At 28.7% G+C, this 14,164-nt stretch overlaps 1 protein-coding gene across 16 annotated transcripts in view; it reads left to right on the plus strand.

The window, feature by feature from the left end:
* The first annotated feature begins 1,673 nt into the window (after positions 1-1,673).
* Positions 1,674-14,164, plus strand: part of LOC129920270 (endothelial zinc finger protein induced by tumor necrosis factor alpha) — a 92,631-nt gene continuing 80,140 nt past the window's right edge. For all 16 annotated transcript variants that reach the window (XM_056001588.1, XM_056001589.1, XM_056001583.1 and 13 more), the window contains exon 1: positions 1,674-1,969. The gene's annotated coding sequence lies outside the window, so the exon portion shown is untranslated. The remainder of the gene's footprint in view (positions 1,970-14,164) is intronic.

Genomic DNA, 14,164 nt, shown 5'->3' on the forward strand with positions numbered 1-14,164 from the left:
TTATTGTTACTGAAAAATATTTGCATTGAAAATAAAAATTTTATTGCAAATGAAAATATTTTGCATTAAAAAATTTAGGTATTCCAAATATGTAAAAAATTCAATGCAGAAAATTTTGTATTTGCAATAAATATTTTTTTTAAGTTGTAATGGAAAAAAAAATGCATTAAAAAAAATTATTTTTTACAACTCTGCATTGAATGCACAATTGTATTTTTATTGAAAGGCCAGGATTCCTATTTCAAAATTTGAAATTTGCCAAAAATGTTAGGGTTTCTTTCTACTTTACATCGCTAAAAAATTTCCTAGTTCATCTTTTAAATATAAATTTTTTCTCGATACTCAAAAAAAATTAATAAATTAACTTTCCCTTCTTTTACCCTTTGACCTTTGATAAGTATTTATTAATATTACCTTTTTAGATCCTATCATATATTTATCCATTTCAACACTCGGTAATTTTAATCACCAGCAATGACAACAAAAAAAACTTTCCATTGAATCATAATTTAAACAAATCTCTAGCCAATTATTTTTACAGCTTTTCTCTGTCAAAATTCCCTTAGCGTCGCCCATTTTCCTTCCTTCCAAACAGACAAACAGATATATATAAAGACAGACACGAAAATAAACGAATATTCCAACTCATGGCTCATTAAAAACGCGACTTTGCAAATTGGTCCTTTGGGTTTAATTTTTTTCCCATTAAATTATCCTGGACTTCCTTTGTGTGTCTCTCGTTTTATTCATACATATATCAAGGTGGTAGAATATACATATTTTTTTTTTTATTCGCTGTTCCTAGATATTCTTTTTGTAGTATACTCTTCACAATGTTGTCTCTAATCCTGTGCCAAAGGGACTCATTAATATTGTATAAAAGGATTTACGGATGAATTCTCTTTTTTTATTATTATTTTTTTTTTTAAATGAATACCTTGCAAAAACCATCAATCAATTAACCCAACCTTTATTTTTTTCTTTTGCAATAAAAAAAAAAATATTAAAAAGATATAAAAAAAATCCTCTTTCTTAAAAATAAAAACGAAGTAAAACTAATTAAATATTTTTTTCTCCATTTTTCAGGTGCTTTTTGACTGTTTGGAACATTTTTAATAATTACGTTAATAGTTGTTAAAAAAAAATCGTTTTTTGTTATATTTACTGAAAAAAAAAATCTTTAATTTTGTGCAATTATTTCCTCTCATTAATACAACAAAAATAGTAAACCAAATTTTTTATTTTTATTATGAAACAAAAAAACAAAACGACAAAAAAAATAACGCGTTTAGTTTCCTTAATACAAAAATCAACAACAAAAATTCAAAATCTCTCTCCAAAATGTTAAGTTTCGTTTCGGTGTAATACATTTTACAACACACAAATCAATAAATAAAAATGCAATAAAAATAATACCAATAAAGTAATTTTTCAATAAAAAAAAAATATATATACCAAGTTTAAGTTTTATTTTATCAAATATCAACAACAACCAACAACAACAGAAAATATATATAAAATACAACAAAAAGAACAAAAAAATTACCATCAATTTGTTCTAAACTCCAAAATTATTAACAACAACAAAAAAAAAAAAGTGATTCCAAAAATTTATGAATATTTCGACAACAATTTAAAAAATGTGTATATGAATTTTTGAAAATAAAAAAAGAAAAAAAATATTTAAGAAAAAAATTTAGTGTGTTGTTTGAACAAGAAGCAAAAATAAAATCAAAAAATTAAATATTTCGGCTTGAGAAAAAAACAAAAACACAAACCATGAGGACTAAAGAATATTTAACTATTTCACGGATTAAAATGTAAAAAAAAAGAAATACAAATCTTATATGTAGAGTGCGTATATATATATATATATTGCAGATGCATTTTGTACTTGGAGCAGTCGTTTCGGAATAATTTTCTATCAACTGCTTAAACGGGGTTCGATTCGAAGTGGATTCGCAAGAAGGTGAGTTTTTGTTTACATTTATTTTTCATCATAATGGGGTCCCACAAGATTCAATACGCGGTCCACTAATGCTTTTAAATAACTTGTATGAAGTATAAAGGGTGTCCCACAGTCACCGCCCTAAGTAAAACCATGGATTCATGAGGTCATTTTAAGTCGAAAAACTTAAGAGGTAATTTTCTCGTTTTCTACCTGTTTTCGAATTATGGCGGTTTTTATGATTTTTGTTCTCTTTTCCTTTAACTGGCTTTATCTTTGTCGAACTACGTCTGATTCGAAAGATTTTTTTTGTAAACCAATCAAGAATTTATTTTATTAGTTAGTGATAAAACTTTTTTTCTCCAGACAACCGTTTCTCCGCAATTGTGCATCAAACCCAATTTTATTCGTTTTTTATGTTGTTTTTTTTTCACTTTCATATCATTTTATTCAAAAAAAAAAAATTGTTATTAATTTTTTCAATTATTATTAAAGCCCAGTTTATTTTCTTAAAAAAATTAGTTTTCTTTCCTAAAAAAGCATACCTACTGAAAGTAATTAAAAAAAAAATTAACAAACTGAGTGAATTAAAAAAAAAAAATTTAGTACAAAATTAATTTTGTATGCTCCCATTGGCTCAAACTTGTCGAAAAATACCTGTAACGTGGCCACTTTTGAGTCTTTCGTTCTTTACAGTTTTGGATTAATTAATAAAAAAAAAAAAATAAATAAAATGCACGACTGGGGTCGCACATACTTGCTCTAATTTTATAGCTTTTTTAGCGTTGAAAATTTGATATTTTTAAGGAATTTCATAAGTAGTGTAAAAAAATAACATCTGTTTTTATAATAAATTAAACACCGTTTTAAATGGTCTTTTACAAAAAACCAAATATATGTCATTTGATTTCTTGAATAAAAATTAATTTTTAGAAAAAAAAATTCGAAAATCGTTAGCGCTGTTTTTTTTAAATTTATATACCTTATATTAAAATTTTCTAAAATTTTTCAAAAAAAAAGTTGGTATGCCATTTTTAAGAAAATATTATTCAACACATAAAAACGAAATTTTGAAAAAATTCATCAAACCCATTTCCAAAAAATTGATTTTTGGAAAAATTTTTTTTTTAATTTAAAAAATTTCTATGTAATGATTGTTTTAAAGTTTCTGTATAAAAAATTTAATTAAAATTGTTAGAGCGGTTTTTGAAAAAAAAATTAACTTTTATATTTCCGGTTTATGACAGGTACCGTTAGTTTTGGTCCTAAAAAAAATGTCAATCTGTCCTCTAGGCTCTAGGGAATCAACCAAAACTGTTAACTAACAAGTTTGAAAAAAATCACTCAATTAGTTTAGGCTGAAGCTCTAGGTACTTACAGACGGACAGAACGACAGAAAGAATTGGCCGACCCACCCTGTGCATTTATTTTTTTTAAGTCTAAAGGTGGTAACTCAATAGTGAGGTATAAGGCCTAACATAAGTGACAAAAGGCCTTAAGAAAAAAGTAAACACAAGTAAAAGAAAACAATTTGAAAATTTAAACAATCGACTCTCCGTAGCCGTAGTTAATTGAAAAATGGTGAACGAAATCGAGTTAGATAGAAAATCAACTTAGAAATAGAAGAAATTGCAAAATCAGTGCAAACAAGCTTCTTATCCTTAGGATTAGACTTTTTGAATTGTATAATAAAGTTTTATTGGATGAAGATTTAAAAATTGGGGCTCGGATAAAAATTAGGATATTCTTTTTTTGATCCCTTAATTTTTTTCAGCAAAGTATAAAGCCTTTTAGATATACGATAATAGTTATAAAGTTTTTTTTTGCATTGAGAAATTCAGCGCCTAAAATATTTAAAAGATTGATTTAAACAAAAAAAGAATTGAAACTCTAAAAAAAAACCAGAAATGTGGTTTTCTAAAACTTTACTTATTATTAATTTTACGGTTTTATTCTTTTGAATAAAAAATGAGATGAACAGTTTTCTGGTAAGTCAGAAATTGGTTCTTTAAAGAGTATCGTTCTTATCGGTTCAAAAAATATGTTTTTACTTACGACCTTATTTAACACAGTACACACAGAAAATTTGATGGAAATCGTAAAAATAAATAAATCGTAAGAAATAAGTTTTTAATTTTGGTCTAAAAATTTGGCCTTAGGGAATCTAACAAAACTCACAACAACTATGTTGCAAGCAAAATTGCACAGAGAAAAATATGACCCGCTAAAAACTAACAGATTGCCATATTGTTTTACCGTCCATACATTTCATAAGAAAATCTTATTAAAATCAACGATTAATAAGGTTTTTTTAAGGAGATTTCTTATTATTTTTATAGAGAAAATCTTATTAAAATTTGACTGAAAAGTTGATTTTTTTTGCAAGTTAGCACTAGAACAAAAATCGCGATCAAAGTTTTCATGGCAGGTTGGTTCAGGTGGTAAGGTGTGCGACTAATGATTTGAAGTCTCCAGTTCGATTCCCAGCCTGGTCATCGTTTTTTTTATATTTTTGCAGATTTTAAAACAATAAGGAAAACCCGATTGTTTTAATAAGGTTTCCTTCTTGGATGAAAACCATAGAGAAATCTTATTGTTTTTGTTCTATTTTATGTGGTCTATTTTTCTCTGTGTGCGAAGTGCACTTTTTTCGCATTTTCTACCTAGCTTACTTATTTTTAATAATAATAAATAAAATTAACATTAATTTCGTACACAGTTTCAACGCTTTTCTGCGATGTCTACAAGGCCTAGAAATGTGAGGCCCCGCAGAGGTGGTTGTTTTGCCAAATTTAAAAGCCGCCTCTGATGATTATATGCATTCAGTGCTAACAAAAAGTTAATGTAAAGCCTCAAGACAAGTTTAAGTACATTCTAGGCTCAACAAAACCTCATAAAGCTGTCAAATCAAACTACTTCCAGTACTTTAAAATTTCTTAAGTTCAAATTAGAAGGGATTGTTTTGCTTTAATACATTTTCCCTTTCAATACCTATTTCATGTTGCATTTTTTTGACTTACTTTTTCCACAAAAAGCAACGAAATTCTAAAAATAAATCACAAAGATTTACGATTAACCCACAAAACTAAATTTCCAATGTAAAACGCATCCTTTTAATCAGAATTTATATCGTACAAAATTCAAAAATAGATATAAAAAAAAACATCTACCAAACCATAACTTTGTCTACTCTCTTCAACTAGAAAAACAAATAAAAAATTGTTTCCCTCGTTTACCTAGAGACACAAACTTTTCCTAGAAATAATGCTTTCACTTTCATACAAAACAATCATGTGTATGTGTTTTTTTTTTTTTTTTTTTTTTTTTGTATTCCTCTTCTCGTCATCATCTCCATACTATACACCTTCTGAAGGCCTTATTAGAAAGTCAAGATATATCATGCTCACTCTTTATATTTTTCTCATGAAATTTCATAGCTCAAAGACCTAAAAGTTATTTCGCAAAATCAAAGAAGACAACACGACCAACAACAAAAAAAATGATTAAAATGTTTCATTATATCACGCATACTCACTCAATACCACCCTTTATCACCTCCAACCCCTTTTTTTGATAAAAATTTCATACTGCATTTTTATATCTCTCTATATTCGTATTCATGTGCCTGTTTCGTGTCGTATCCACCAGATACATACCGATGGAGCTGAAAAGCTCTCTTTTTTTTTCCACCGCGCCGTGCATCATCCCTTGTGGAAATAAATAAATTTTTTTCATCACAGCCACACAGCATCCCCCACGCATTCAGCCTTTTTTTCGTACATATCATCAAGCCTACCTCAACCCATTCTGCCCATATCAAACTATGAGATGCGAGGGGGTCTGAAAGGTGGGTGTTAATAGAGGGTGCTTGCTTCATTTATTTTTCCACAGCCATGTTTCTCTGCATGTGTGTGAGTTCCTTATTTTTTGCATGCATACATGCATGTTTGATATATGTATGAAGCTGTGCTCTGCGTGATATAGCAAAACTTATTGCAGGGAAGCAACGTAGAATTTATATTCGTTTTGTTGTAGGTCGCGGAACGGAATAATTTTTTTGTCCTTGAGGGTGCAAAAAAATGTTTTAATACATATATTTGCAACCCCTTTTTTTTCGACACTGAGCTCTGACAGAATACAACAAAAAAAAAAAAGAAAGCTCAACACAGCTTCTGTGTACACAAAAGTATATTATGTAGAACGCGAATAACTGTATATTTGCCGAACGAACGGGAGAAGAATTAAAATCATTTTCGATTAATTTGATATTCGCATAGTACTGATGTTGATGATGATGATGATGCTGGCGCTATATAGTGTAGAGATAGTCAAAGTGGGTGGGGGTGGATAAAACCACCCCCTTTTCCGTGTGACAGCGCGAAATCCCTTGCACTGATCCTAGCTCTACGATATTATAAGGGTGGTATAGGTATAAGTATACTGGACAATGGAAATTAATGTTGTAAAAAGAGAAAAATGAGGAGAGATAGAAAAAATGCCGCTCGCGATAGATGGAGGCGCTTTTCCAAAATGAGATTTAAATTGGAAATTTCATTAATTGCAGGCGCCCGTAGCTCTATTCAAGAGGGGGTGTTTGAGGGTGTACTATTTTGCCAAATGAAGGAATTTTTTTTTTTCCTATCTACACATTTGTTAATGTGAGGGCAATGAGAGTTCGAAAAAAAAGACGTAGGTATATACTCCCGTCCAATTTCTATAGATATTATATCTTTTTTTTTCTGTATGATGCTCCTCTTTTGCTGTTGCCATGTGGAAGCGATAATTGCAAATATGTACCCGGGGATAAAAAGCAGCAAAATCCCACATATATTCCTACCTACCTACCTGCCAGCCTGCCTTCCTTTCATCCTGGCCTGGCTTGGATGGTGGATTCATCGGAAGAGTAGTTGGGTTGTGAAGAGTTGTGATATACACATATAAGAAAAAGGAGGCTTTTATATCATGTGTTGTATTTTTGTATATGTGTGAGTTTTTTATTTTTTGGGTGTGAGAGAGGACGACGTATTGAATTGCGGAAAATGCATTTTTTTTGGTAAATAAATTTTTTTGTTTGATATAAAAAAAATATATCAAATATATTATGTACTTTCAAATATTGTACATACTTTTGGGTGTGTCCAGTATTTTTTTAAATATAAATGCTATTTAATTTGCTTATTATATTTTTTCAATAAATAATTTTTTTAATTGAAAATTATTTATTATTGGGGCGCACATCAGCATATATGGATTTTGAAATATAATGTGATTTATTATGTGAAATTATTTACCATCACTGCAGCAAGAGGGGATGAGGTTTTTAAATTAATTTTAAATGCAAAGAGAGAGTTTTGGTATAAGATAAATTTGCATACTAATTAGTTTTGGAATGTAATAATAAAAAAGTACAGTCCTAGGATAAATACAAAAGTTTTATAGATTTATTTTCAACTAGATGGTGGATGATAAAATACCAAAATTCCGAAGTAAAACATTTTTTTTTGTTTTAGAATGAAAGTTTTTCAAAAATTTAGATAGAATCGAAAACTAATGGTAATGGATTTTGGAAATTCCTAATGTCTTTTGTTTTTTGTATCCATAACTGAACATTTTATTCAAAAATGTACAAATAATAAGGGCTTGAAATACTGAACTTTAAAACTCTGCATGCCCCTAATTTTGGTTGTTACTGAATTTAATTGCATGTGCTCTTTTTTACTTCGAAAAACAACTTTTCTTTAACATCATACATATTTTCAGCATTTTTACAAAAAAATAAAGAAGGAAAGAGTTTTTTCTACCTAAACTGATTTTTGCAAATACATTTTTTCCGTAGATGCAATATTTTTACAAATAGAACTATAGCTAATAAAATAGTTTCATTTAGATCTAAAATAAAAAAAAAAATTGAAAAGTTTTATTAAAAATTGTATTTTATCTTTTACTCTAACCGCAATTTAAATGAATCTAAGAAGATTGCAAGATTAATTTATTAAAAACTAAAAATGTAAACTATACGAGTGTAAAGCTGATTGCCCCGCTTAAAGTAAAGTTGAAAAATGTTTTGGCTAGTTAATATTACACGAGCTGTGTCATAATTTACTTTCGTTGTAAAAAAATGATAACAATAATTTATAACAATAATATTATCTATTTATAGTTAAAAGTACGTCTCCTTTGTTTTTGTAAGTTAAAAAAAAAATTGGAGGAGGGAGGACCGAAAAGCCCAAATTTAACTTTATTATATACATGCTAAAATGCCATTAATTCAATTCCTTAAATCAATCCTTTTGCAAATACAACACCAGCTTGCATCATCTCCCAGAAAATTCCTGATTTGTTTTGATACGCAAAACTGATTCATTATATTAAGTTGACTAAAACCATGACCTCACAGTCTTACGTGTACAATTTTTCACGCAAAATATTTTTTTTTCACGCGAAATTTCAAAACCTATTTCACCTGAATAGAATTAACATTTTTTCACTAAATTGGTTTGTTGTTTGCCAAGGGCTGTTGACTAACTCGCATTTCACCTGAAAAAAAGCTCAAAATAAGGGTAATTTTTGGCATATGCAACTTTTCGCTCGAAACTCATAATAAGGAAATGGTGAAATTAATTTTTTCTACGCGGAATTTTACTTACTTGAAACTCGCAATAGCATGACTATATTGTGATTTTGTATTAAGAAATTTTTCTAACGAAAAAAGTTTATTTCATTAGGTAATAAATTTAATAAAAAAATATGAAAAAAAGAAATATCTATGTACGTAGATACCTACACCGAAAGAAAAACCAATATCAATTTAACATTTTTTAAATATCAAATTAACATTTTTTAAATAACAGCCAAAAATGCTCTATAAAATGTGTTTTATGATATTTAAAATGTTAAAACAACATTTTTATTATCAGGATGATATTTAAATGTCACTTTTTGGAATTTTTTTTTTGATATTTTATTTATCATTTTTTCATATCAATTTCTCATTCCAAATTATTGAAAAAATATTAAATAAAAAATTCTTAATGTGTACTAATTTAAAGGCGCTTTGTGTTTTTTCGAAGTAAAATGTATGATTTACTGAGAAAATTTGATCGGCACTAAGATTTTACTTCACATAGTTTGGGAGAAAATAACAAAACAATTATATCACCTATATTAGAAAAAATAATATCACCATTATTTTGTAAAGAATATTCCCTTTCAGTAATGTTTTGAAAAAAGAAAGAAAATTCCTAAGATAATAAAAATAATAAAAAGGAAAAGGAAAGAAATAGGTTTCATTATATAAAAAACTAAAACGTAAAATTTAGTCAACATTGATATTTTAACTGTCAAAGTCAAATTTTCACTATCCACTTCAACTTAAAAAAATGTCAAAATGATATTTTAATTGTCAAAGTGAAATTTTCACTATCCCACCTGAAATTAAAAAATGTCAAAATGATATGATAAAATATCAAAATTGATATTTTAATTGTTGGACGACTTTTGTCACTGAAAAATGTTAATTTAATAGCTGTTATTATCAATTTTTTTTTCGGTGTAGCCTAGCTTTGATAGCAAACCTTAGAGGTCTAGAAAAAAAAATTGTATTCAAAAATTTTCATCCCTGAAAAGTAATGCACCTTATTCATGTTGATCTGACACAAATATCTGAAGTGTTGTTTTCCAATTTTTTAAAATCTGCACCTTATCTTCATACCAGGAAAATTAGGACTTGCGGACATGAGATTTTTTTAGATTTTTGACATAAGATATTGAATATCCAAACAAAGATAGAAACAAAAAAATTAGCCTATTAGCACTAATTCCAAGATTGTACCAGGATGTTTTTTAGTGCATATCCCAAAATTTCCATTTTTTTTTTTTAAATACCAATTTTTCATAGATATGAATGTTTTTTTCATTGCATTTTTTTGATTCCTAATAATAATGGATATGAAAACCTTCATGCAAAATTTGGTTTCTCTACCATAATTTTTAAGGGTTTTTCGGTAGTAAGTTTGCAACTGTTATAATAATATAGGTTGACAGATGAAAAACTGGTATAACTTTTTTCAGAGACGTCAGATTGTCTTGATTTTAGATTTTTTGGAATCAGCATTAAAAAATACCTTGAAATCATGTATCATATGTGTATATAATACCATAGCGTATTTTTGCTAATTTTGAAAATCTCCATTTCGCGATTTGACCTTGAAATCGCGACAAGCGGACACGAGATTTTTCTAGACTTTTGAGATATGTTTTAGAATGGCAAAAGGAAGATATTGAGCAAAAAAAATTTCTATTAACATTCATTCTGAGATTTACCCCTTTTTTATCCTTATTTGACTGTATTAATATTGAAATTGACAGACTTTATTAGTACAAAAGGTAACTTAAAAATATACAAAATTTAAAAAATGTACGATTCAAAAACATTTAAAAAGATAACTTGATAAAAACAATATGTTTTATAAACACTGTCCAAACATCACAAACTCGGTGTACCATGGATTTTTTAATACATATTTACAACCAAATTTCACTATGGTACAATTTTTGAAGCAGTAATTTTCCTTCCACTACACACTCTTTTACCCAAGAACGTTTAGTAGACCAAATGATTCTAAATTTCAATGACTAATGAAATGTTTATACTAAAATATTTACATATATGTATAGGTACTTTGTTTTTGCAATTAACATTCCTTTAAAAAAAAAAAACCATTCTTATCCTCGGGCAAAAGTAAATTTTTGTTCAATTTTTTCAGGATAAATAAATTTTTTGTAGGTATTGCTTTTTTAATCCTCATTCTAAATTGCTTGTTGCATTTTCTTAAAAAAATTAAACTTCTCTATAAAATCTGATTTCAAACTATATTCTCCATTCAATAAAACTGTCCCCATTGCAATTTCCATAGAACTTTTGAAAAAAAAAATATTTCACCCTTAAGGTTATTAAATTTCCATTAGTTTATCCTCTTATTGAACAAAAAAAAAAAATGTTAAGTACCAAAACATAAACATTGACTTGTCCATTACTGTTAAGAAGCAAAAAAAAAAAACTAATTCTTAAAAAAAAAAAAAATAAAGAACACCAAATATGTATTTAAAACATTAAGTTACAAAAAAAAAAAAAAACAAATATCAAAAATAAACCAAAATCCACTTACTCTCCACGCCATTCGGGTGAAAACGACCAAGTGAAATGGCAATTTTAAATAAATAATAATCACACTCTTGTGAGAATTGAGGTTAGAATAGGTTCAAGTAAGCTTAAGAAATCACCTTTCACATAAAGACCAACAAGCACATAACATATATAGACATCAGAAATGAAAGAGTTCACTGATCGAAAAATTAGAAAAAAAAAAATACAAGAAATAAAAACTTGTCGTTTGCAAGTCGTCAATCTTAAAACAAAACCCCAAACCCTCTAACCCCCATTTTTGAATATAAACAAAAACCCCCCCAACATAACGTCCTATTAGTTAAGTCTTCTCATAAAATATTTAAGCCTTCTGTACCTATAAGGTAGTAGATAAAAATGACACAAAAGTGTTTCTACTCGATAGACAGAGTAGTTTTTTTTTGTTATATTTTTTTTCGTTCTTCTAGAAAAAATATCTACCTTCTCTTGGTTTTCTGTCGTCATCATTGTATTGTTGTCATTTTGTCTACAAGTGAAATTGATTTGAAAATTGGATTCCAAAGTACCTGTACGAGGTACAACAGAATAAGAAAATGTATATGAAATTCCATTTCCTGTTGCACTGTGATGATGACAACCCTCAAGAAATAAGGGAATGGGGGTCCCAGAACAAAACAGCTTACTTGCATACCATTAAATTTTAATACTTACTTAATATTTAGTGCAAACAACAGTTATAACAATCGTCTTTAGCAAAAAGGTGCGAAATAGTGTGTATACCCGATGTGTTGGTAAAGAATACGACGACAACGCGACATAACTAACCTAAGGGTGTTGCTGGTCTGGTCTTCGCCGTAAGTCATTTCCGAGATCAAAGGGTGCGGCACCTTTTGCCAATAATATACAAAAGTTTAAGTCTTTTCCATTACAAAAAGCCTAAGAGTTAAATAGGCATAAAAGTTTGTTGCCTTAAACACCTTTTGAATGCGCCTATTAGAAGAGAAGAAGACGTGTTATTATTCTGGGTCTGAGGGGTTTTCAGGTCATTTGCTTTTTTTTAACACAGTTCCGCTAGAAGAAGAATACGATCTTCAAAGCGCGGCACACAAGAAGAAGAAAACAAACAAACAAACAAACAAAAAGAGAAGAAGAAAATCCTTTTCAATTATTCTTCTTCTTGTTCTTGTTCTTTTTCATCATTATTTCCTCCTCATCCTTTCCTCCTTTCTGAATCTAAATCATCAAGCAATCCCATTCAAGCCTACCTACAAAGCTGTTCTCAATTTTCAGAAAAAAAAAAACTTTTTCCTCGTATTGCTTTTGACTTGTATTTGGCAAGGCATGGCCTGTCATCAGCCTCGAGACTTTGTGCCACAGTGCTGTTTAATTTTGCATGAAAGTGAAAACTTTCAAAGGACTTTTTTTTTTCTACCATTTTCCTATTTTTCTTTTTTTTTTATATATATTTTTGTTGTTTGTTTTCTCTCTTTGACTCTTTCCTGTTTGTTTTGCTTGGTATAGTTGGTACTTTTGTCCTTTGTGAGAAAATGCAAGAACCAAAAACCGTAATATTCTCAATACTACCTCTTCTCCTACATACAGCCGACAATAAAGCTAGAGAACCGTTTCGAGAGTTTCCCAACTTTTACTGGTGCTTTTGTACTGCTTCGTCTATTCCCGCTTATCCTGTGTGGAAAAGTTGCTGAGAAAAAAAAAAGATACAAACCCACACAATGACATCTCTAAAATACAAAAAAATACAAAAAAAATGAGTTGGCAAAGCAAGAGTGTTGCAGAATAGAAAATGGTAGTGAAAGAAGGACTAAAATGAAAAATAAAAAAATCAGGATTTTTCTTTTTTTTTCTTTTTTTTGTAAATTATTTTCTCCTTATAAAATATTTCTTTGCCAAAATAAAAAAAGAAAAATAAAAAGTTTCTATTATTATGATTTTTTTTTGTATAGATACACTTTTATAAGATACGGTAAGTATCTTGAGTGCACTTGTGCACTCTGTTGGCGGGTACTTTAGTGTAAACAGATCCCTGTACGGACGGTGCGATGAAATTTAAGACATTCATGAAGAGAGGTCGAAGGCACGTTCCATATCATATCCATGTATGTGGCAGATGTACACCCAGATAATAGAGGTTAAGGAGTTTTATACACTGAGTTCAAGGAGAAGGACTTTATTGTGTTTTGGTCAGAAAGAAAAAGAAAGAAAAAAAAAATTAATAAAACAAAAAAATGATATCAATGTTGAGATTTTTTTATGAATGAAATTTAAGGAATGGATTTTCTTCAAACATGGATGTTTTGAGAGTGCCTTCATTTGAGTTGTTTTTCACTAGATGATGATTAACAGTATTTTTGTAATTAAGTTGTTTTCATAAATTTATTAAAGACGGCCTACCTACGTGAAAGGAAAGTGGGCGTAGTAATAGAAGAGGTAATTTTTAACAAAATTTGTCTATTCACTGAAATAAGCAAGCACTGAAAACATTCATCAAAATTACGGAAAATTTTCTTAAATCTCTAAAACAGTTATAAAATTGGAATAAAAGTTAACTTTTTTCAAAAAAAAAAACAACACTTTTTTAGATTAAAGTACAAAACTGCTGGTTGATAAATACACTAAAAAGAAATAAACTAAAAAAAATAGAAATATCTTTCTGTATTTCTATTCGCTGAAATCTGAAGTCAGTTTTTCCCGTACCTACATCCTTAAAATTTCAAGTGAATTGCATACAATTTTAAAAATCGCTTTAAAATTGTATTTTTTTTTTTTGTGAGTAATTTACTTGTACCGGCAAAACTGACGTCAGATTCGGATTTAGTGCGTCGAAAACTTAAAAATTATGCGGGTCCGCAATTAAATTGTTGTGTAAATTGTTTCTTAAGAGTTTTAACACGGAAACTAAGTCCGAGTGAAAAGAAATGCCCGACACGGAGTAGCTCTTACGACCAAAGCTGTTTAGAATGTCAAAGCAAACAAATTTGTAAATGTATTCCCAAGAAGTTAAAAAAGTATTTTAAAAAATTATACATAGCAACTTTTAATCGTTTTGAACT

Source organism: Episyrphus balteatus, chromosome 4 (assembly GCF_945859705.1).
Source record: "Episyrphus balteatus chromosome 4, idEpiBalt1.1, whole genome shotgun sequence".
NCBI lineage: Eukaryota > Metazoa > Arthropoda > Insecta > Diptera > Syrphidae > Episyrphus > Episyrphus balteatus.